The sequence below is a fragment of the Cetorhinus maximus genome, chromosome 12 (genome assembly GCF_964194155.1).
Source record: "Cetorhinus maximus chromosome 12, sCetMax3.hap1.1, whole genome shotgun sequence".
Taxonomy (NCBI): Eukaryota; Metazoa; Chordata; class Chondrichthyes; order Lamniformes; family Cetorhinidae; genus Cetorhinus; species Cetorhinus maximus.
In genome coordinates, this window is record NC_135890.1 from 117,567,792 (window position 1) to 117,590,991 (window position 23,200).

Consider the following 23,200-nt stretch of genomic DNA (forward strand, 5'->3'; position numbering starts at 1 on the left):
AAGACAGACACTTGATTACCAATATGCGAACAATGACTCTAAGTGCCACGTTATCACCCAATTTAAAGCCCATGATGTAAAGATAAGCCTGGGGACCTTGATATTAAATGCACACAGAAGGGATTCTGCTAAGTAGATATACTTAATGACTCGAGCACTTCCCAGTACAATAAAGGGGCACACGGGGTAACTTTCACAACCTCAAATTTGGCATTGTGGGACCACCAAGATGAAAAACAAATCTGTATCCATTCATAACTGGCTCGGTCAATATCATTTTGGAATGGTTGAACAAAGAGAAACGGTTCGATCATCCATTAATAATATCCCAGAAATTATATTGACAGGTATCTCAATTGTTAATAGCTAAGCTTCAAATAAGGGCAAGGGTTTAGAGATTTCAGTCTGCAATTTTTGATCAACATTCTTGTCTAAAATCCTCCATCTCAGTAACTGTACAGTATGAATAAGCAGCTGTGAGCAGGGTGCAGTCACATAATTGAACAGCTGCAAATAGCCAAGTGGCAGCATCACTCCAGTACTCAGGCAATTATTTGCAGCCTAACATCAGGTTACTGTTACACATACCCCAATGTTTCAGCAATAGCTTGAATTTCTATAGTGCCTTTAATGTAGCACAACACCCAAGGTGCTTCACAGGAGCATTATCAAACAAAATTTGGCAATAAACATGCTCGTACAAAGAAAAAGGGTGGGACTCCCAAATCTAGAATCCCCCACCCACTCTAGATGTCCAAGAGCGTATAAAAGGAGGATAAGTCAAAAAGGGAAGGATGTCAGATGCCAAGAGCTCAACAGTGCAGCCAGCCTAAAGGAGCATAGGGAGATACAGCAAAGGCTATGTGGCTCTGCCAACATCCTGACTGCAGTACTGAAAGCAAGTTCCCACACTAGCAACCCCCACACCTCGAACACTGTCCCCACCCTCAACCATGTTGTTTCAGTCAAGCTACAACACTGACATTTACCCTACAAAGCTCGGAAAATTGTCCAATTCTGTTCTTTCCACAAAAATCAGGACAAATCCAATCAGGCCAATTACCACCCCATAAATCTACTCATAACTGTTTGCGATGCCTGCATGTTAACTTTCCTTGATGCATCTAAACAGACTTGCCCAATTCGCAGTCCCCAAACCCATTCTATGTGGCCCCCAGAGCCAGTTTTCAAACTGCTGGTCAAACATGTAAGATTATGCAAAGAACTACTCCAACAATCATAGGCCGTTTCACTCGTGTTTGTTGCTGATTAGGCTCACATAAGGCCATAAGACATAGGTGCAGAAGTAGGCCATTCAGCCCATTAAGTCTGCTCCGCCATTCAATGAGATCATGGCTGATTTGATAATCCTCAACTCCGCTTTCCTGTCTTTTCCCCTTAACCCTCAATTCCCTTACTGAATAAAAATCTGTCTATCTCCCCTGTGAATACACTTAACAGCCAAGCTTCTCCAGCCCTCTGCGGTAAAGAATTCCACCCCCAGACACGAAATTCCTCCTCATCTTGGTTTTAAATGGGCGACCTCTTACACTGAGATTATACCCTCTGGTCCTAGGCTCTCCCACCAGGGGAAACAACCATTCAGCATCTATCCTGTCAAGCCCCCTAAAAATCTTACATGTTTCAATAAGGTCACCTCTCATTCTTCCATACTCCAATGAGTACAGGCCCAACTGTCTCAACCACTCATAAGGAAATCCCTCCATACCCAGGATCAACCTAATGAACCTTCTCTGGACTGCTTCCAACGCCAGTATATCTTTCCTTGGATAAGGGAACCAAAACTGTTCTCAGTATTCTAGGTGCCTTGCATAGTTTTAGCAAGACTTCCCTTTAAAATGAAGGCCAACATTCCATTTGCCTTTCCTATTACCTGTTGAATTTGTATGTTAGCTTTTTGGGATTCATACACAAGGACTCCGAAATCCCTCTGTGCTGCAGTCTTCTGCAGTCTTTCTTCACTTAAATAATATTCAGCTCCTCTATTCTTCCTGCCAATGTGCCATAACCTCACATTTTCCCATCACAGTGAGCCTAAAGGCAGCAAATGTGGGATAAAAATAGTCCCCGATTGGAGGAGCAGTGAACACCAGGAACAGCGAGTTTGCTGGCAAGAGAATTTTTTTTCGGGGGAGGCAGTGGGGACTGTGTGTGGCAGAGCCCTGGCAGCAGGTAACTAGAGTGCCAGTGCCCCGAGGAGGAAACACTGGCAGAAAGGCCCAGGGATGAGAAGCTGTGGAGCTCCAGGTGGGCAGGAGGGACATGGCCGGTGGGGTGCGGAGAGAGAGAAAGGCACGCGTGAGCGAGAGAGCATGCATGCGCATGAGAGAGTGAGCCGAGAGAAACCTGTGCCTGGGAGTGAGTCGGGGACACACATTAACCCCCTCATACTCTGGTAATTTTTATTAATTATTTTATTTAACTTGACAATTTATTGCTCTGACATTGCTTTATTTTTGCTCAGCAATTGTTTCTTTTAATACATTTTTTTTGAAGTCCAGTTTAAAGTTGTGCCAAATCTCACCTTTCCAAAACTTGCTCAACAGCCCCTTGAGTGAGGAAAAAATGGAAATGTGGTCCCCCAAGTGAAATGGTTAGACAAGACTGATATACAAGGTCACCTAGGTCCCCGAATACCAACAATTCCCATTCTCACCACTGAAAAAAAGTTCTGCTTTCCTCCTACATACATTTTCTACCAAAATGGGTAACTTCACCTTTCTCTGAACACAAATGTTAATTTAGCAGATCTGCTATTCCTTCCCTCAAGTGTCCTTTCAATACTAGTGTCTATGTACAAAAAAATTGCTCTTTTTTAAAAAAAGAACTGTTCTTAGCTGCTCATTGTTTTTCTAAGATGCAGCATCTGGGATGCTGCACACCATATGAGGTTCACATTTATTGATGCGAAAGCAACTGTCTACTCCTCATCGCTACCTAATTGCCAATTAAAACTAGGCACAAGGATTAGCAATTCTGATATGAATACTCAAAGATATAATGAACAGTGTTTGGAAAATTCTATGTGGAAACTTTTAATTTGCTTTAATCATCTTTTGTATGAGTGGTAACTAATCAGGCAGTGGGATAAAAGAAACTGCAGTCATCCTTTCTCTCCAGCTGCCCAAATGAAGCCAACAGCCTTTGTTACGTGTCTAGCCCAAGAGAGTACTTGTCTCTCTAATATATTTATTATTCCTTCAAATCTATTCAAAAGAGGCTCCATTGATAGCTCAATTGGTTTACCAGTATAAAGCGTGGAGTTGAACCAAGACGACAAGGCAAATCCAGATTTATGCCAGGAATACAGTAATCCCAACTGGTTTTAGCTACCCATCAAGTGAGAGAAAACCCAAATTCCCACTACTGGCTGACATCCACTCCTGCAAGTGTGTGAACTGCTTGTGCTTATGGTGAAAACACAAACACACTCTGCTGTAATACCTTTGGTGTTTGAACAGCTTGTTAAAATTCACATGAAGGATGATCATTTGCAAGAACTACACCAGGGCGAGCCCATGAAATTATATCCCAGCAACTAATTGTTCAGAACAATCAGGGGGATGGGGGAGTGTACTGGTGAAAATAGGAAGAGATTTCTTAAAGAAAAACCTGACAAATAAAACAGCTCAAATATTGCAATTTGAATTGCAACATAGAAAGGGGAAAAATATTCACAGCACAAAAATTAAAATCTAACGATTAGATTCTTTACCCTACTTCAACATTTTTCCCCGAAATATGTGTTGAATGTATTAACATGTACCACAGTGAACAACATATAAAACAGTGTCACACATATTGACTGCAATGTCACGAATCATTACATTTCTAATTTACATACACAACTGCTCAGAGCCCTCATCCAATTGCACGCGTTCAGGCATCACTGGTCTTCATATTTAGAGCTCAGTTGAATTTAATGCTTAGGGTTTCAACCGCCATGTTGCAAAAAAACTACATTAGAGACATCAATTCCAGTTCCACTAAAAATACACAAAATATATTGCAGAGAGCAACTGATTCACCAAGTTCTTCATAGGGCAGACTATAAACAGTCATCAATTTAAAACTTTATGCACAACCAGCATACTTCTAACTTATCAACCTCTTCTGTTTGCCCAACCAACACTTAATGAAAGACACATAGTGACCAAAACAGAACCCTCAGCCTGAGTGTTATATCTATACATTGTTCTCTCAACAGCCAACTTGCTGATTTCCGGTGATGTGCTATGCTAAAATTATTTAAACTCTGCTATAAACAGCAGAATAGTTCTATGTTCAAGACAGATTTTAAAACTGAATCTATAACACTGATTTTTTTTAGTCAGAGTTAAAACACCAAAGGAGGCTGCCATTCAGCCCATTGAGTTTATGCCAGCTCTCTGTACAGCAACCAAGTCAGTCCCATTCCCCCTCTCTATCCCTGTAGTCTAGCCAGATTATTTTCTTCGAGAGCCCATTCAATTTTCTTTTGAAATTCTTGTTGCTCTCCATAGCTTCACTCTTAAAGACACCAAGTTGCACATCATTACCACTCGCTGCATAAGTTAGTTTTTCCTCATGTCACCCTACATCTCTTGCCCAAAACCTTAAAGCTGTATCCCCTAGTCCTGTACTATCAGCTAATGGTACAGCATCTCTGTCTGCATCATCTAAAATTGTCATAATTTTGTGCATCCCGATCAAATCTCATCGCAACCTCTTGCTCCATGAGAACAATGCTAGCTTGTCCAATCTAACCTTCTAGCTAAAATCCCTCAGCCTTGAAACCATTCTGGTAAATGTCCTGTGTCCTCTCAAGGGCCCAGGCATGCTTTCTGAAGTGTTGCAGCTGATTTGTATCATCCTCACTGTTTGCCATTCCTCCAAGTTTGGTATCATCAGCGAAGTTTGAAATTTTACTCTATGGTCCAATAGCCAAGTCATTTATATGTATTAAAAAGTAGGAGTCCTAGCACTGACCCTTGGTGAACATCACCATCTGCCGTCCTCCAGTCTGAAAAACAAACATGTATCATGACATTTATCCGTCCCTTAAGCCAATTTTCTATGCAAGCTGACACTGACCCTACTATTCAATGAGCCTAAATATTTGTTAGCCAGCCTTTTATGTGGTACTGTTTGACTTTCTTAAAATCCATATAGACAATGGCATTCCCATGTCTGTTATTTCACAATATGCCTTTTGTAAATCTGTGCTGGCTAACTTAATTAACTCAAACCTCTCTAAGTACATGCTGAATATTTTTCCTGTTTCCAAAATCTTCTCCACCACTAAACTGACCGTCATGTAGTTACTAGGACCCTTTCCTGAACGTGAGTCACATTTACCACTCTCCAATCCTCTGGCACCTTCCCCATGTCGAGGGAAGATTGGAAGATTATGGCAAGCCCTCGCACAATCTCCACTTCCTTTAGTAACCTGAGACGCAAGCCATCAGGATCAGGAAACTTATCCGCTCAAAGTATAGCCAGCCTTTCCAGTACATTCTGCCTACTAATTTTCACCCCATTCATTACCTCTATCTTTTCCACTTCAACTATAATCTTCCATTTATGAAGTAACGCCCTTTAAAGTGAGATCATACCTAGTGGCATTTTTAAAAATACAATATATACTGTAGTCTCACCTTTATAGAGTTCTTAACATTTCTAGGACTATGAAAAAAGATTAGGTAAAAGGTCAGAATCAGCAAGAAGCTGCTCAGAAAATACAAAAAAAATGTTATGATCCTATAGCATCTAGTCATGTTAAAACCTACATTGCAAAATTCAGATCATTATCAGTGAACGATGAATAAAATCAGTTAATTGCTTCATTTTTCCGTTCAGCTTGGTTGCTTAAATTCCCCTTTAAAATGTTTGTCTGTAACACGTCGCTGCTCAACTGTCACCAAGTGCTAAGGCATGGAATCTCTCTCAATTCCTCTTATGGTAAGCTGTAGCTGAGATGCAATCCATAACAACATTCCACATGCCAAGTTGCCTCAAAGAATAAAATATAAAATATAATCACAAGCAAGCAGTGATTGATGCTTTTAATTTGGTTTCAGGTGGTTATATTTGTGCCAATCTATGTGCACAATTGAACTAAAATAACTTAGATTGGCACAAATATAACCACCTGAAACCAAATTAAAAACATCAATCACTGCTTGCTTGTGCACAATTGAACTAAAATAACTTGGCTTTAAGTGAATATTAGAAATCGCCTTTCTTAAGACTGTTGATTAGCAAGTGACTGTGCTGTACTTTCCTACCATTCGCACCTCCTCTAGGCATTTTTTTCCTCACTTGTCTCATTACTACTCCCTTTGGTTTGGCACCACAAAATCTTCTGTTATTTAAGGTCTCTTGCCATGCACCCTATCACAGGCCTTCTCTATCATTCCACTCACCTCCCTTTCATTTGCTCAAAATCAATTACATTCCTAACTTTTCCCAGTTCTGATGCAAGGTCACAGACCTGCAATATTCACTGTTTGTCTCTCCACTGATGCTGTGAGGCCTGCAAAGTTGCATTTTCTGTTTTTATTTCAGATTTCTATCATTTGCAATATTTTGCTTTTGGGCTACACACAAGGTTGGTTATCTTTTCACTTCTGCATGCCTAACTCACAATTTGTATCATAGTCAGCTACATTTTACAGTTCCTTTAATGGATTCAGAGAACCTATAATTTGGCTTCATACAACAAATTACATTTATGCAGCTCCTTTAATGAAACATCCCAAACAGTTTCTGAAGCATTATTCAGCAAAGTATGACACCAAAATACATAGGGAGATATTAGGACAGATGGCCATAAGCTTGGTCAAAGAGTGAGGTTTTAAGGAGCAGCTTAAAGGAGGAAAGCAAGGTAGAGAGGCAGCCATGTATACAGAGGGTATTCCAGAATGTTGGGCCTAGGAAACTAAAGGCATGACCACCAATAGTGGAACAATTAAAATTGGGTATGCCTAAAAGGCCATAATTAGGGGAGCGCAATTACCTCGGAGGGTTGTGGGGCTGGAGGAGATTACAGAGATAGGGAGGGATGAGGCCACAGAGGGATGTGAAAATGGATGAGAATTTTTAAAGCATGAAAAAAAGTGCCACACTGGTGCAAGTGGAGGCACTCTTCGGAACCTGGGACAGAGCAGAAACAGGATTATTCCACATTTATACATACTGTTGCTGACCTGAGCTTATTTGATGCTGACAATGCATTCCTAAAGCCATTTATTTCCTCATTTAATACTTAAATATCTACCCGAGGTAAGCACAAATTCCTTTTAATATATTAATGTAGGCACTCACATTACAAATCATTTCATTTTAAGTGGAAGCGGTGGTGTAGTGACAATGTCACTGGACTAGTAATCCAGATGCCCAGGCTAATGTTCTGGGTGCAGTGGTCCAAACCCCACCACAAAAGCAGATGGAATTTAAATTCAATTGATAAATCTGGAATTAAAAGCGAGTCTAATGGTGACCATGCAACCACTGTCTATTTCTGTAAAACCCATCTGTCACACTAAGATCCTTTAGAGAAGGAAATCTGCTCTCCTTACCTGGTCTGGCCTCCAACATGACTCCCGACCCACAGCAATGTGGTTGACTGTTAACTGCCCTGTGAAATGGCCTAGCAAGCCACCCGCTACAGGAAAAAAGTCAAAAATGAACGAAACCGGACAGACCACCCGGCATTGACCTAGGCACCAGAAATGACAACAATAAACCCTGCACTGTTGCCCCAAGTCCTCCTTATTAATACCTGGGGCCTTGTGCTAAAACTGGGAGAGCTGTCCCACAGACTAGTCAAACAGCAGCCTGACAGTCATACATGTTCCAGGTACCACCATCACCATCCATGGTTATGCTTCATCCCACTGGCAGGACAAACCCACGAGAGGTGGTGGCACAGGGGTGTACAATCGGGATGGGGTTGCCCTGTCAGTCAGTCTTCAACATCAACTCTGCACCCCTTGATATCTCATGGCATCAAACCAAACATGGGCAAGGAAATCTCATGGTGATTACCTACCACCCTCCTCAGCTGATGAATCAGCACACCATGTTGAACAACAACTGGTAGCAGCACTGAGGGTGGGAAGGACATAGAACGTACTCTGTGTGGGGGACTTCAATGCCCATCACCAAGAGTGGCTCAGTAGCACCTCTACTGACCGAGTTGGCTGAGTCCTAAAGGACATAGCTGCTAGACTGTGTTTGCTGCAGGTGGTAAGGGAACCAACGAGACAGAAAACCTACTTGACTTAGTCCTCACCAATCTTCCTGTCACAGATGCATCTGACCATTAAAGGATTGGGAGGAGTGGGCACCACACAGTCCTTGTGGAGGCAAAGTCCTGTCTTCACAATGAGGATACCCTTGATCGTGTTGTGCGGCACTACCATGCTAAACAGGATAGATTTTGAACAGATCTAGAAACTCAAAACTGGGATCCATGAGGTGCTGTGGGTCATTAGCAGAATTGTATTCAACCACAATCTGCAACCTCATGACCAAGCATATCCCCCTTCTACTATTTCAATCAAGTGAAGACATCAACACTGGTTCAATGAAGAGTGCAAGAGGGCATGCCAGGAGCAACACCAGACATACTTAAAAATGAGATGCCAACCTGGGCAAAGTTACAACACACCTCTACTTGCATGCTAAACAACATAAGCAGCATGCGATAGACAGGGCTAAGCGATCCAACAGCCAACAGGTCAGATGTAGGCTCTGCAACTGTAGCATCCAGTCGTGAATGGTGATGGACAATGAGAGGAGGCGGCTCCATAAACATCCCCATTCTCAATGAGGGAGTAGTCCAGCACATTAATGGAAAAGGCAAGGCATTTGCAACCATCTTCAGCCAGATATGGCGAGTGGATGATCCATCTTGGGCTTCTCCTGAGGTCCTAGGCATCACAGACACCAGTCTTCAGCCAAATTGATTCGCTCCATGTGATATCAACAAACAGCTCAAGGCACAGGATGCTGTAAAAGCTACGGACCGCGACAACATTCCAGCAATAGTACTAAAGATTTGTGCTCCAGAACTTGCCACACCCCTAGCCAAGATATCCCACTAGTTACAACACTGGCACCTACCCAACATGTGGAAAATTGCTGACAAAATCTATCCACAAAAAGCAGGACAAACCCAACCTGGCCAATTATTGTCCTATCAGTCGACTTTTGACCAAAAAGTGATGGAAGGGGTTATGAATAATGCTATCTAGCACCACTTGCTCAGCAGTAACCTACTTACTGATGCTCAGTAGGGATTCAGCCAGGGTCACTCAGCTCCTGACCTCATTATAGCTTTGGTCCAAACATGGACAAAAGATCTGATCTCCAGAGGTTAGCCGACGGTGACTGCCCTTGACATTTAAGGCAGCATTTGAGCAAAAGTGGCAAAAAGGAGCCCCAGCAAAACTTAAGTCAGTGGCAATCAGGGGAAAACTCTCCACTGGTTGGAGTCATACCCAGCACAAAGGAAGATAGTTGTTGGAGGTCAATCATCTCAGTCCAAGGACACTGCTGCAGACATTCCTCAGGGTAGTGCCCTAGGCCCAGCCATCTTCAGCTGCTTCATCAATGACCTTCCCCCTTCATCAGAAGGTCAGAAATGGGGATGTTCACGAGGTTCAGAACCATTCCTAACTTCTCTGATACCGAAGCAGTCCATACAAACATATGAAAAAAGCCCCTCAAACCTGCTCCACCATTCAATAAGATCATGGCTGATCTGTTTGTGTTTTGAATTCCACTTTCTCATCTACTCCAAAAACCTCTGATTTCCACATGCAGCAAGACCTGGATAACACAGATTTGGGCTGACGAGTGCTAAGTAACATTTGTACCACACCAAGTAATGACCATCTCCAACAAGAGAATCTAACCATCCCCCTATGATATTCAATGGTATTAATATCACTGAATCCCCCACTATCAACATCCCAGGGGTTGCCATTGACCAGAAACTGAACTGGACTAGCCATATACTGTGGCTGCAAGGGCAGGTCAGAGGCTTGGAATTCTGCAGTGAGTAACTCAGCTGACTCCCCAAAGCCTGTCCACCATCTATAAGGCACAAGTCAGGAGTGTGATGGAATACTCCCCACTTGCCTGGATGAGTGCAGCTCCAACAACACTGAAAAAGCTTGACACCGTCCAGGACAAAGCAGCCCGCTTTACTGGCACCCCACCCACAAACATTCACTCCTTCCACCACCAACACACAGCAACTCACCAAGGCTCCTTCAACAGCATCTTCCAAACCCTTGATCTCTACCGCCTAGAGAGACAAGGGCAGCAAACACATGGGAACACCATCTGCAAGTTCCCCTCCAAGCCAAACACCAACTTGACTTGAAACTATATCGTCGTTCCTTCATTGTCGCCAGATCAAAATCCTGAAACTCCCTTCCTAACAGCATTGTGGGTGTACCACAGTGGTTCAAGGAGGTGGACCACCACTGTCTTCTCAAGGGAAATTAGGGATGGGCAATAAATGGTGGCCTAGCCAGAGACACCCACATTCCGTGAACTACTAAAAAATATCTGCCTTCCATGTACTTGGCAACCAACAATGGATTGACATAAAATGAGTCCTGGCTTCAATCAATCAATGTGGCAAACCATGAAACAGTTCAGACTAGAAGTACCAGCAGCGTCGGAATTGAGAAGAATTAGAATAATTGAACAAATTTACAACCTATAATCTAAATTTTCAAAAAAGGATTCCAAGTGACCTGCAATATTATAAAATAAAGCAAAATTTAAAAAACGTCCACTTATTAAAGCTCTGACATGATTAACAAATTCATGTGAGAGAGAAACAGTTAACCTACATAGGGAATACATGCCCATCTGGTGCTTGGTAGCTGAATTGAGGCACCTTCAAAAACAAAACATTTGCATGAAAAAAAATCATTCTTTATATTCTGTTCATTTTCCTCAGCCCCTTGTCCAAGTTGTGGAGTTCAATTAAGCAATAGATAGCAATGGAAAAAAATAATGTCCTGCAAGATTGTGAGGAAACGGAGTACCAATAGGGTTATTGACCATCACGCAATTGAACAAGTATCAACACCTACCTTGTGGGTGTTGCTCTGGAGAGGAAACCCTCAGATGCTGAACATTAGATTCACAACTGATTAAGGCTGTCTTTCAGAAAACTTCTTGCACTAGGAGAAGAAATGAATCAATGAGACTCCGCCATCTTAAGATTACTGAACAAGCAGCTCAATAGCAGAACTGATTTAACCTTTAAACGACAGTTACACAGTGCAACTACACCACTTGTTACCCAGATGTTGCTTCCAAGTTTAGGTTTGCATTGGATTTTGTACGCCATTATAAAATGAAGCCCATTTAGATACTATTTAAATCTATACACATAAACACGGCATAATAATTCCTTTTCAGTGCATTATTTCAAAGTTCAAATGGAAGCAAATACTTTAGCTCAGCTCAACCTATTCTGTGCAAGAACTGTACTGCAGATTAACCAGAATTTATGAAAAAGACGAAGACAGTAATCTCCACACCAATAAAACCCTAAGTTTTTCAGTCATGAGAAGCTCAACCTTGAGAGAGCAGAGATAAACACTGCTCTCATGCTGAATTGTGAGTTAAGTGGATTCTGAACAACTGCACATTCATGACAAATTAGTTTCTGCACGAGTCCAACGTTCCGGAGTTCCACTGAAAGCCGATAACATCGAGGGTTGTAAAATGAGCGACGTCAAGACATTGGGGCATACACGATGGCATCATCCTCTATTACAGTTGCCAGATGTCATTCTATGGCTTGCTGCCACCAGTACAGTACTTTTAGTGACCAGTATTAGATCAGTAGCTGAGGCTGAAACTCAGCCACAAACCATCTTCTGTATGGAAGTTGAAACGAGCTGAAAATTTTACAAGGAGGCCAAGGTTTTCTCAGATAAAAGCAAAAAACTGCGGATGCTGGAAATCCAAAAACAAAAACAAAAAGACCCGGAAAAACTCAGCAGGTCTGACAGCATCTGCGGAGAGGAATACAGTTAATGTTTCGAGTCCGTATCAGACTCGAAACGTTAACTGTATTCCTCTCAGCAGATAAAAACAAAAAACTGCGGATGCTGGAAATCCAAAATAAAAAATACCTGGAAAAACTCAGCAGGTCTGGCAGCATCAGCGGAGAAGAGTACAGTTGACGTTTCGAGTCTTCATGACCCTTCAACAGAACTAAGTACAAACAGGAGAGGGGTGAAATAAGAGGGGGGTGAAGATGCTATCAGACCTGCTGAGTTTTTCCAGGTCTTTTTGTTTTTGTTTGGCAAGGTTTTCTAACTTGAGTGCTTTCAAGCAATTTCTGTTTAACACAGGTATCTGCATGGCAACAGAACGGTGATCACTCTTGGCTATGACTCCTTCATTCCAACCCACAAACAGCCACTTGATATTCTTTGTTCATGAGTCTAGACAATTAATGACGTTTGACTGAGATAACAGGGGACTACCGTACCCAAGGAATGAAGTTCCATTATGAGTCAGTCTTTGAAGGAGAAGCTGAGAAAAGCATACACAAAAAACGCCCATGGAGCGAGACAATGAACTAGCTTTGAATAACGCAAGTCAGAGTGTAGATGCATAGTGAAATCGTGCTCAATGATCTGAGGAGTTTACAGCCCAATCGCCACACTAAAATCCACAAACAATAACCTGTCAGAGGTTCTGTTCAAGAGTCATACGGACTCAAAACGTTAACTGTGTTCCTCTCTGTAGATGCTGCCAGACCTGAGTTTTTCCAGGTATTTTTATTTTTAATTTGGGTTTCCAGCATCCGCAGCTTTTTGCTTTTAACCTGTCAAAGGACTGTATTTTATGTGCGACTTGAAACAGAGACAGAACATGCTGCCAATACACAGCAGATCGCTCAGTATACGAAAGGCAAGAAAGACGTTTCAGACCAACTGGTCAGAGCACTTTTTTAATGAAATAATACCAATTGGTTTGTGTTTTCTTCCCCAGCAGGTTTTGCTTTCATTTCAGACTTGTCCAGATTTGCAATTTTTCTTGTCCTTGTTTATTTGCAAGAGCCATTTTGTTTTTCTTTTTATGCTCCTGGTCACACATCTGGTTCACTGAAGAGTGCAGGAGGGCTTGCCAAGAGCAGCACCAGGCATAACTAAAAATGTCAACCCGATGAAGCAACAACACAGGACTATTTGAATTCCAAATAGCGAAAGCAGCGTGCGACAGAGTGTTAAGTGATTCCACAAACAACAGATCAGATCTGATCTTTGCAGTCCTGTCACGTCCAGTTGTTGATGGTGGTGGACAATTATACAACTAACTGGCGGAGGAAGTTCCAACATCCTCAACGATGGGGGAGCGCAGCACAAGACAAGGCTGAAGCAATTGCAAACATCTTCAGCCAAAAGTGCCAAGTGTATGATCTATCTCAGCCTCCTCCTGAGGTCCCCAGATCCAAGTCATCAGCCGATTCAATTCATTCTGCACATCATCAAGAAATGGCTGAAGGCACTGGAAACTGCATTCAATGTGGCAACCCTTCTTTTTGTGGACAGGGCAAACCTAGGCAATTTCCAAATTGTTGGGTAGATGCCAGTGTTGGGCAACCACTGGTTGGAATCATATCCAGCACAAAGCAACATGGTTGAGGCTTTCAGAGGTCAATCATCTCAGACACAGGATATTACTACAGGAATTCCTCAAGGTCGTATCCTCGGTCCAACCATCTTCAGCTGCTACAATGATCTTCACTCCATCATAAGGTCAGAAGTGGGGATGTTCGCTGATGATTACAGAAACGTTCAACACCATTTGTGACTCCTCAGATACAGAAGCAGTCCATATCCAAATGCAGCAAGATCTGGACAATATCCAGGCTTGGGTTGACAAGTGACAAGTAACATTCACACCACACAATTACCAGGCAATGAACAGTTCCAACAAGAACAAACCACGAACCTAACCATCTTCCCATGATATTCATGCTGAATCCCCCACTAACAACATCCTGGGGGGTTACCATTGACCTGAAATTGAACTGGACAAGCCATATAAATATTATGCTACAAGAGGTCAGATGCTGGGAATTCTGTGGTGAGTAACCCACTTCCTGACTCCCTAAAGCCTGTCCACCATCTACAAAGCACAAGTCAGCAGTGCGATGGAATAGTCTCCACTGCCTGGATCACTGCGACTCCAAAAACACCAAAGAAGCTTAACACCATCCAGGACAAAGCAGCCTGCTTGATTGGCACCCCATCCACAAACACTCACTCCCTCCATCACCGACACACAGGGGCAGCAGTGTGTAGCACAAGAAACATTGCAACTCACCAAGAGTCCTCTGACAGCACTTTCCAAACTCGCAACCTTTACCACTGAGAAGAACAAGGACAGAAAATGCATAGAACACTACTGCCTGCAAGTTCCTCTCCGCATCTCACACCATCCAGACTTGGAACTATATTGGCATCCCTGTACTGTCACTGGTTTAAAACCCTGGAAATCTAACAGCACTGTGGGTGTACCTGCACCACTGCAGAGAAGGTGGCCCACCACCACTTCAAAAGCAATCAGGGATGGGGGGCCACATCCTGTCAAAGAATAAAAATAAGATTATTCCACTGGAAGACTCAAGTGATTAAGCGATCAAGAGGTAAAGATTAAGCATTTTTTTTTAAACCTCTAATGCATTTAGGAGGGGGAGGTTTTCCCTTTGGAGATACAGTTGATCTTGTGGATGGGTGAAATACAGTATGATACATGCAAGGACTTTGAGAAATTTTTGACAAGACTTCAGTTTTAATAAATCAAGCAGCCTTTCCTTGTCTTGAGCTGTTTTCTTTAAATGCCTTTAAAAAGACAAATAGGAAACATTTGATTGAATGAGCAAGAAAGACTTAATTTCCAATGATTGAGTGCGATATTTAAATATCTCTGACCCAAGAATAAAGCACAGGAACATATTGTTAAATGATATACATAGGAGGAAATAGTTGACTGTCTGGTAAACAAGTTTAGCCCAAATTTGACTAACTTTCAAGCAAGTGGAGACAACTGTACATTTTTTCCACATCTAAAGGAAATAGGATGGGTTCAAGTTAAGGCCAAGGGACCAAAGTTGCCTCTCCAACATGGAAAACATGTTTGTTCCTCTCAGAAGCCCACAGTACAAACAGCCAGCAACTAATAGAGCCCGACTCGTTTTTCAGCTTGACCAGCAATGTTCCTCCCATTCTCTTTTCATTTTGCTGTTTTTTTAAAAAAATGTGCATGTTAGTGGGAGGAGGCCCTAACAGAATGTACAACATTCCTAAGTCAAGTTGTCAGTCAAGCTAAGTGTTTAGAAGGGGCACAAGTACAGCCGGTCCACTGTCCACATATCTCTTTCTCACAGAAAAGCATTCCCTTCCCCCAGGACCTCTACTTAATGGCCAGAGATCAAAAACACACAAGATGGTCAACCATAGCATTGAACCCATGTCTATTGCTTCACAGCATAGATTAAAAGGTTTGTTTTAAATTGATAAAACAAACAATCATGCATTTCTATAGCAGCTTTCATGACCTCAAGACACCCCAAAGTGCTTCACAAAACAGTCAAAATCTTCTGAAATACAGTCACTTATAATATAGGGCACGGCTTCCCAAACAGTGGGTCATGAGCGTCAGTGGGGGCACGAGTTCAGAGGCAGCAATGGCTGCTGTGAAGCTCGGACTGATTTGTGGCAACTGTGAGGCCCTTTTAAGTCCTCATGATTTTTTCCATTGGTGGGCCGAGCTGAATGGGCTGCTCTTAGGCCCAGTTGCTGCTGCAAAAGCAGCCTGTGAAAAAGCTGGTGGTTTTTTAAGTGTAGAATCCCTGTCTTTTTATTAGCTCTCCCAATGCTGAACTCCTGTTCCCCCAAAAATCACCCCCCACCGCCTCCAGTCAAGAACTAAAGCCTCCCCCCCCTCCGCCCCGACTCAACAAATGAAGCCTCTGTTCCCCCTGCCATTCAACAGCTGAACCATCCCCCACTCCCCTGCCTAACCAGTACAGCCTCTTCCCGCTCAACTACTGAAACTTCCTCACCCCCAACTCTCAAGCTCTGGTAGCCCCTAAATTTTCACTCTGGGGTCACATGAATTCTGGCATTAAAATGTGGTCAGACCTGGAAAAAGTTTGGGAAGCACTGATAAAAGGAAATATAGCAACCAATGCACATACAATAATGAAATAAATAATTAAATGCTCTGTTTTAATGATTTTGGTTGAGAGATAAATATAGCCAAGGAAATGGGAGAATTCCCCTCTTTTCTGAAAAGCATACCCACAACAGTGAGTGCTGCACTGTCAGAGGCACAATTTTTCAAATCAGACCATCAGTCTGGGTTGTGTGTTCAAGTGGGACTGGAACACATGACTTTCTGACTCAAAGGACAGAATGCCACTACAGGGGCAAGGCTGACATTGGATGAAATCAAAATTCAAATATTCAACTAACCAAGATCTATGAACAGATTTGCTGGGAATATCCATTCTAATCCAAACCAGTCTATTGCAGGATGCAGATAGACTCCAAATACACAGGATTTTCAAATGATCAAAACAAAATCTTTGTGCTTTAGATATCTTACTAAACTCCAGCTTTTTCACACTTAAAATTTTCATACACCAGGTTAGCTTCCAAAATGTAAATGTGCAATGCAAAGGGAATGCAGTTTAAAAATCTTCAAAGCAAAATGTGTGTTAATCTTCTGAATTTATACAAGCAGTTCAAGGTTTGCTGTTGACTTTTAACAATTATTAAAATCACCAACTTTTCTCCATAACACAAAACTTCTGGTATCAAGTATTATTTTGCACATCGCAATGTACACCAGCATAGGACTCAGCTTGAATATGGCCAACTTCTTCAATTTAGTAATTCGCTTCCCATTTACTATGTTCAGCACCACAGCAGTTAAAGCAAGTTTTTTTAAAACAAGTCAGAGTCAGTTATTAGAAAAACTGGCTAGGTCAAAGTGGAAGCCACCATTGTCTTTCAGTCCACTTAATCCATGAAAAGGATAATCATGCCAAAGTCAAAACAGAAACAGTAACCTTTTCCATAGCCACCTTTTACAAGGTGCAAAATCGCCAGGCTACAGGACAGATAACACACAGCAAGGTGAAAACCTTCAATATCATTTCCATATACCCCTTGAATACAGTGTACTTGTCCCAACTCTCAATTTGTAACCTTATACAGAAATACTTTCAATTTGACTACAGACTTTCTGTTATGCCCTTGCTACACATACAAGCTTCTGGGGGTATGCACCCAGATGGAGTGGTATTGTCACTGGACTGGTAAACCAGAGACCCAGGGTAATTTTCTGGGGACTCGGGTTCGAATCCCCCACGACAGATGGTGGAAACTGAATTCAATAAAAATCTGAAATTAAGAGTATAATGATGCCCATGAAATCACTGTTGATTATCATAAAGACCCATCTGGTTCACTGATGTCCTTCAGGGGAAGGAAATCAGCCGTCCTCACCTGGCCTATATGTGACTCCAGGACCGCAATAATGTGGTTGACTCTTAATGCCCTCTGAAATGGCCTAGCAAACCACTGAGTTGCACTAAACTTCTAAAAAGTCAATACAAAGGAATGAAATCGGGCGGACAGCCTGCCATCGACCTTGGCACCGGAAACAACAATGGCAAACATTGCCTTGTCGAGCCTATAAAGTCCTCCTTACTAATATCTGGGGGCTAGTGCTAAAATTGGCAGAGCTGTCTCACAGACTAGTCAAGCAACAATCTGACATAGTCATACTCTCAGAATCATACCTCACAGATCATGTCCATGGGGGTGCACTTTCCCACCCGCAGGACAAATCCAGCAGAGGTGGCAGCACAATGCTATACAGTCGGAAGGGAGTTGCCCTGGGAGTCCTCAATATCGACTCTGGACCCCACGAAGTCTCAAGGCATCAGGTCAAAGTAGACTAGGAAACTTCCTGCTGATTACCGTGTACCGCCTCCCCTCAGCTGATGAATCAGTGCTCCTCCATGTTGAGCATCACTTGGAGGACGCACTGAGGGTGGCAGAATGTACTCTGGGTGGAGGACTTCAATGTCCATCACCAAGAGTGGCTCAGTAGCACCACCATAGACCAAGCTGGTCGAGTCCTAAAGGACATAGCTGCTAGACTGGGTCTGTGGCAGGTGGTGAGGAAACCAACAAGAAGGAAAAACATACTTGACCTCATCCTCATCAACCTGTCTGCTGCAGCTGCATCTGTCCATGACAGTATCAGTAGGAGTGACCTCTGCACAGGACCTGTGGAGACGAAGTAACGTCTTCACATTGAGGATATCATCCATCGCGTTGTGGCACTACTACCGTGCTATATGGGATAGATTTCGAACAGATCTAGCAACTCAAGACTGGGCATCCATGAGGTGCTGTGGGCCATCAGCAGCAATGTACTCAAACACAATCTGTAACTCATGGCCTGGCATATTCCTCACTCTACCATTACCACCAAGCCAGGGAGTCAACCCTGGTTCAATGGAGAGTGCAGGAGGGCATGCCAGGAGCAGCACCAGGCATATCTAAAAATGCGGTGCCAACCTGGTGAAGCTACACAATGCAGGACTACTTGCGTGCCAAACAAAATAAGTAGCCTGCTCACTGACAGCCGGTTTGGGTTCTGCCAAGGCCACTCGGCTCCTGACCTCATCCCAGCCTTGGTTCAAACATGGACAAAGGAATTAAACTCTAGAGGTGAGGAGAGAATGACTGCCTTTGACATCAAAGCAACATTTGACCGAGTGTGGCATGAAGGAGCCCAAGCAAAACTGGAGTCAATGGGAATCAGGGGGAAAACTCCTCGGTGGTTGGAGTCATACCTAGCACAAAGGAAGATGGTTGTGGTTGTTGGAGGTCAATCATCTCAGTTCCTGGGCATCACCGCAGGAGTTCCTCAGGGTCATGCCCTAGGCCCAACCATCTTCAGCTGCTTTATTAATTACCTTCCTTCCATCATAAGGATGGGATGTTCGCTGATAGCACAATGTTAAGCACCATTTGCAATTCCCCAGGTACCAGAGCAGTCTATGTCCAAATGCAGCAAGACCTGGACAATATCCAGGCTTTGGCTGACAAGTAGCAAGTAACATTCACGCCATACAAGTGCCAGGCAATGGCCATCTCCAACAAGAGAGAATCTCTAACCATCGCTGAATCCCCCATTGTCAACATCCTGGGCGTTACCATTGACCAGAAACTGAACGAGACTCGCCATATAAATGCTGTGGCTACAAGGAGTCGGAGGCTCGGAATCCTGCAGCAAGTAACTCACCTCCTGACTCCCCAAAGTCTGTCCACCACCCACAAGGCGCAAGTCAATAGTGCGATGGAATACTCCCCACTTGCATGGATGAATCCAGCTCCAACACCACTCAAAAATCTCGACACCATCCAGGACAAAGAAGCCCACTTGATTGGCACCCCTTCCACAAACATTCACATCTCAACCGCTGACTAACAGTAGCAGCAGTGTGTACCATCTACAGGATGCAGAAACTCACCAATGCTCTTTAGGCAGCACCTTCCAAACCCATTACCACTAGCATCTAGAAGGACAAGGGCAGCAGACACATGGAAACACCTCCACCTGGAAGTTACCCTCCAAACCACTCACCACCTTGACTTGGAAATATATCACCGTTCCTTCACTGTCATTGGGTCAACATCCTGTATTTCCCTCCCTAAAAGCCGTGGGTGTACCTACACCACAGGGACTGCAGCGGTTCAAAAACGTAGCTCACCACCATCTCCTCCGTTGCAATTAGGGATGAGCAATAAATGCTGACCTGGTCAGTGACGCCCACATCCCGTAAATAAATTTTAAAAATCTCAAGACCTTACACATTGTGGCAAAAATGAATCTAATGGTATTGGAACAAAAACAGAAAATGCCAGAAAAATGGTATTGGAAAAATGGTCATGGAATTGGAACTAGTTTGTGCGCACCATGGCAAGGGGCTGGTGTTTGCCATGGGATTGGGGCAAAGATGGAGATCCTTTAAAGGTGTTGTAATGCTAGCCTTAAATATTTCAGCTATGCCAATAAATCAGCCCCAGATCACAGCAAACTGCAATTTAATAGGTTTAGGTCAATCCAAGTACGGCAGTGGAATAAACATTTCCCTGATTAATGCCATATGACAGCTTCAGCAAGAACTTGCAATCCACCATAGGAAGCAAAATGAATGAAAACACTATGAAGAACTAGAATAAAGACTTCTGAGTGGAGAGGGAACAAAAAAGCAAATATTGCAAATCCACTGAGGAGTGAAAGTAATATTTTACAAGACCCTGAGAAGCTGGTTTTGGGGAGAAAGAAAAAAGTGATTTAACAAGTTGTGTGAAATGGTAAGCATGTAACGTTAAAAACGTATCTTTGTACCATCAGTAACGAGTGTGTTATTTCCTGAAACTCCCTCCCTAGCAGCAATGTGGATGTACCTACACCAACATGGACCGCAGCAGTTCAAGAAGGCAACTCACCATCACCATCAAGGGCAATTAGGGATGGGCAATAAATGCTGGCCCAGCCAGTGACGCCCACATCCCACGAATAGATTTAAAATTCCAATCATGTAAATTTGCTGTATTACAACCACATGCGACTGCTGTCACAATCTGGCTGCAATAGATCATAAACACCTCAGACTGCACTTCTGATGTCAACTGTATATTAACACAAAGATTGTCTATTTTTAATTGAATAGTACTATATGGATATCAAAATTAAATCACGACTCTTACTTCTACTTTTGGCAAATACAAGAACTTGCGAGCTCCTTCAATATAGAACAGAAATATCAAAATCCAGACCACGTAGCATACTTACACTCCTGTTTATGACCCAAAAGCAAAGAAGATACCAATGACCTGCAACCACAGCCATTTTTTCATTCAACTCAGCAACAACACCTAGAGACTTCATTGACATGTTATTTGTGTATGGTTCACAGTATTTCAGTTATCTTTCCAAACAGCAATTCCTGCAGCGAGGGTTTTGAAGCTTAAAACCAAATTTGAAGCATTGCTGTCGCATTAACAATGTGATGATGCCAGGTCCAATATCACACCATGGCTTGACTGAGAAACAGCTTAGCTAATGATTTAGTTCAAATCCAAATGTGCCCATCACCTACCCCCCTCCCCCTGACCCCACCTGACTTTGAGCCAGAATAGATCAGTGAGCCAGTACTCTCATTCCTTAAGCAGCATTAAACAGCAAAAGCAACTGCCTTGATTACAACTGCTTTTCATGCAGTGCAATTTCTTCTCTGTAAAAAAGAAAACATTTGTTCATCCCACAATATCAGATTACTCATCTGGTAGTATGCATTTGCCTATCCAAGCTATTTAACCAAAACTTGAGTACACTGCATAATTAGCAGAGTACTTCAACATTTAATACAAAATGGTTCATTTTTTCTGATCTGAAGAGAATTTTCTCTTCTGAATGATGCAACATATGCTGAATTATTCTATTGGCATCAACAGCCATCTGGCACTTCATCTGAGTAATAATTCTTCATACATTAATTGAGATCGAGTGTGAGTATGCTATTTCACCACAAAGGGACACGTCAGCTGAGGCTCATTTCCGCTCCCAACATTCACACATTTGTACTTTCCAACAAGAACCACCAGCAGAGAGGCCTTGTCCAATTCCTGATATCCTCACAAACATCACCTCCCACCCACCTGCAGCCTGGAATTGCTAAAGTTAATCACCCCCACCACTGAAGCTAGACGGAGGTCATGCCTTCGCTCGTTTATTAAGTCTTCTTGTCTGTAAACAACATACCTAAAAAATTAATGGTCGGATTCCAACAGAACTTGGCACACAGATAGGGTGTGGTCCAAACTGATTAGTATCTGGCAAAGATGTGGATCTGGGTCATGGGTTTTTTTTTTAAAGAATCGACTAACATTGGGAGATAGGGAGAATGGACCACTTTTTTTAAAAAGAAAGTTGTGGGTTGTTTTATCTGGAATGTTGTTCATTGTTTTAGTATGTTGAGGTTTGTCTCAGCTATTGTGGTGGAATTTGTCACAGTTGTCAAAATGTGAGCAGAGTTTTTAAAGCAGGGTGTTATATGTAGATTGGCCTGAAGCCTTCTCAGCAAGATGGAGTCTCAATAAAAATATATTTTTTTAAGCTATGCAGTCTATCAACCAGGCATGGAAAACCCTTCACACAGTATAGTAGGGGTATGCAGTCTAGTGAGTGCCCCCTTCAATTGTTAGTTATTCCCTCCAACTGTAGCTATGATTGATCGTCAGTCTGTGCTCAGGTGACTAAAGTTTCTTCATCTTACAGCAAAACATTCAGCAAGCATCAAGTGTACATAGGTGGAAGTGAAATTATTTTTTCAAAAGCTCAAGAGTCATTGTAGAGCCGAAATGGCTCAAGTCAAGAAGACTGGCAAATTATTGGATGCATGTCTTCATTCAAAATTTATGAGAATGATTGCTTCACTTACTTCTGCCATTTTCATGAGAAGAAAATGTAGCTCTTTTACCATTTGAAATGAAAATTTGTTTAAAATTTATCTCCTTCCTCCAGGAAGGTAATAGATTAGAACCTGTTCAAACAATTACTCTGTGGTTAAGATATTAAATTGCCTCTTAACATTAAACTGTTAAACCAATTCGGTGACTTAACCCCAAAGCTGTATTCTGCCACACAAGTTCCAAAATTGAGAGTTTTGGTCACTCACCCAAGGTCTAACACTGGACCTTCTGGAATGGCCCAATTGTATTTTATGATATAGCTGCTTCTCGAGAGTGCAAGGTGCAAGATAGGTGCAAGGAGAGGGAGCCAGACTGTTGACATTTGTTTCAGAACTCCTCAGATGGTTTGCCATGCTGATTGCAGCTCAACGTCAACAAAATTTGTCTGAGCATTTCCAGCTCATACTGGTACCCAATATTCGGCAATTGAGAAAACGACGGCCAAAATAACACTCTGCTGGTTCCAACTAACTCATAGATTAAGCTGAAAAGATTCAGTATTTTGTCAGACTTCAACAATGTGCAAGGTCATTTGGCAAGTCCTTGTATCAGGGTTCAGTAACACAGAAGGGAGCACTCAG

The 23,200-nt window shown here is 42.6% G+C and overlaps 1 protein-coding gene across 8 annotated transcripts in view; it reads right to left on the reverse strand.

Moving 5' to 3' along the window:
• Nucleotides 1-23,200, reverse strand: part of arvcfb (ARVCF delta catenin family member b) — a 360,264-nt gene that overhangs the window by 209,066 nt on the left and 127,998 nt on the right. For 7 of the 8 annotated variants that reach the window (XM_078554487.1, XM_078554490.1, XM_078554492.1 and 4 more), the window contains exon 3: nucleotides 11,121-11,210. The gene's annotated coding sequence lies outside the window, so the exon portion shown is untranslated. Of the gene's footprint in view, nucleotides 1-7,580; nucleotides 7,602-11,120; nucleotides 11,211-23,200 lie in introns of those variants that run through there. The other variant, XM_078554494.1, reaches the window with a different exon arrangement.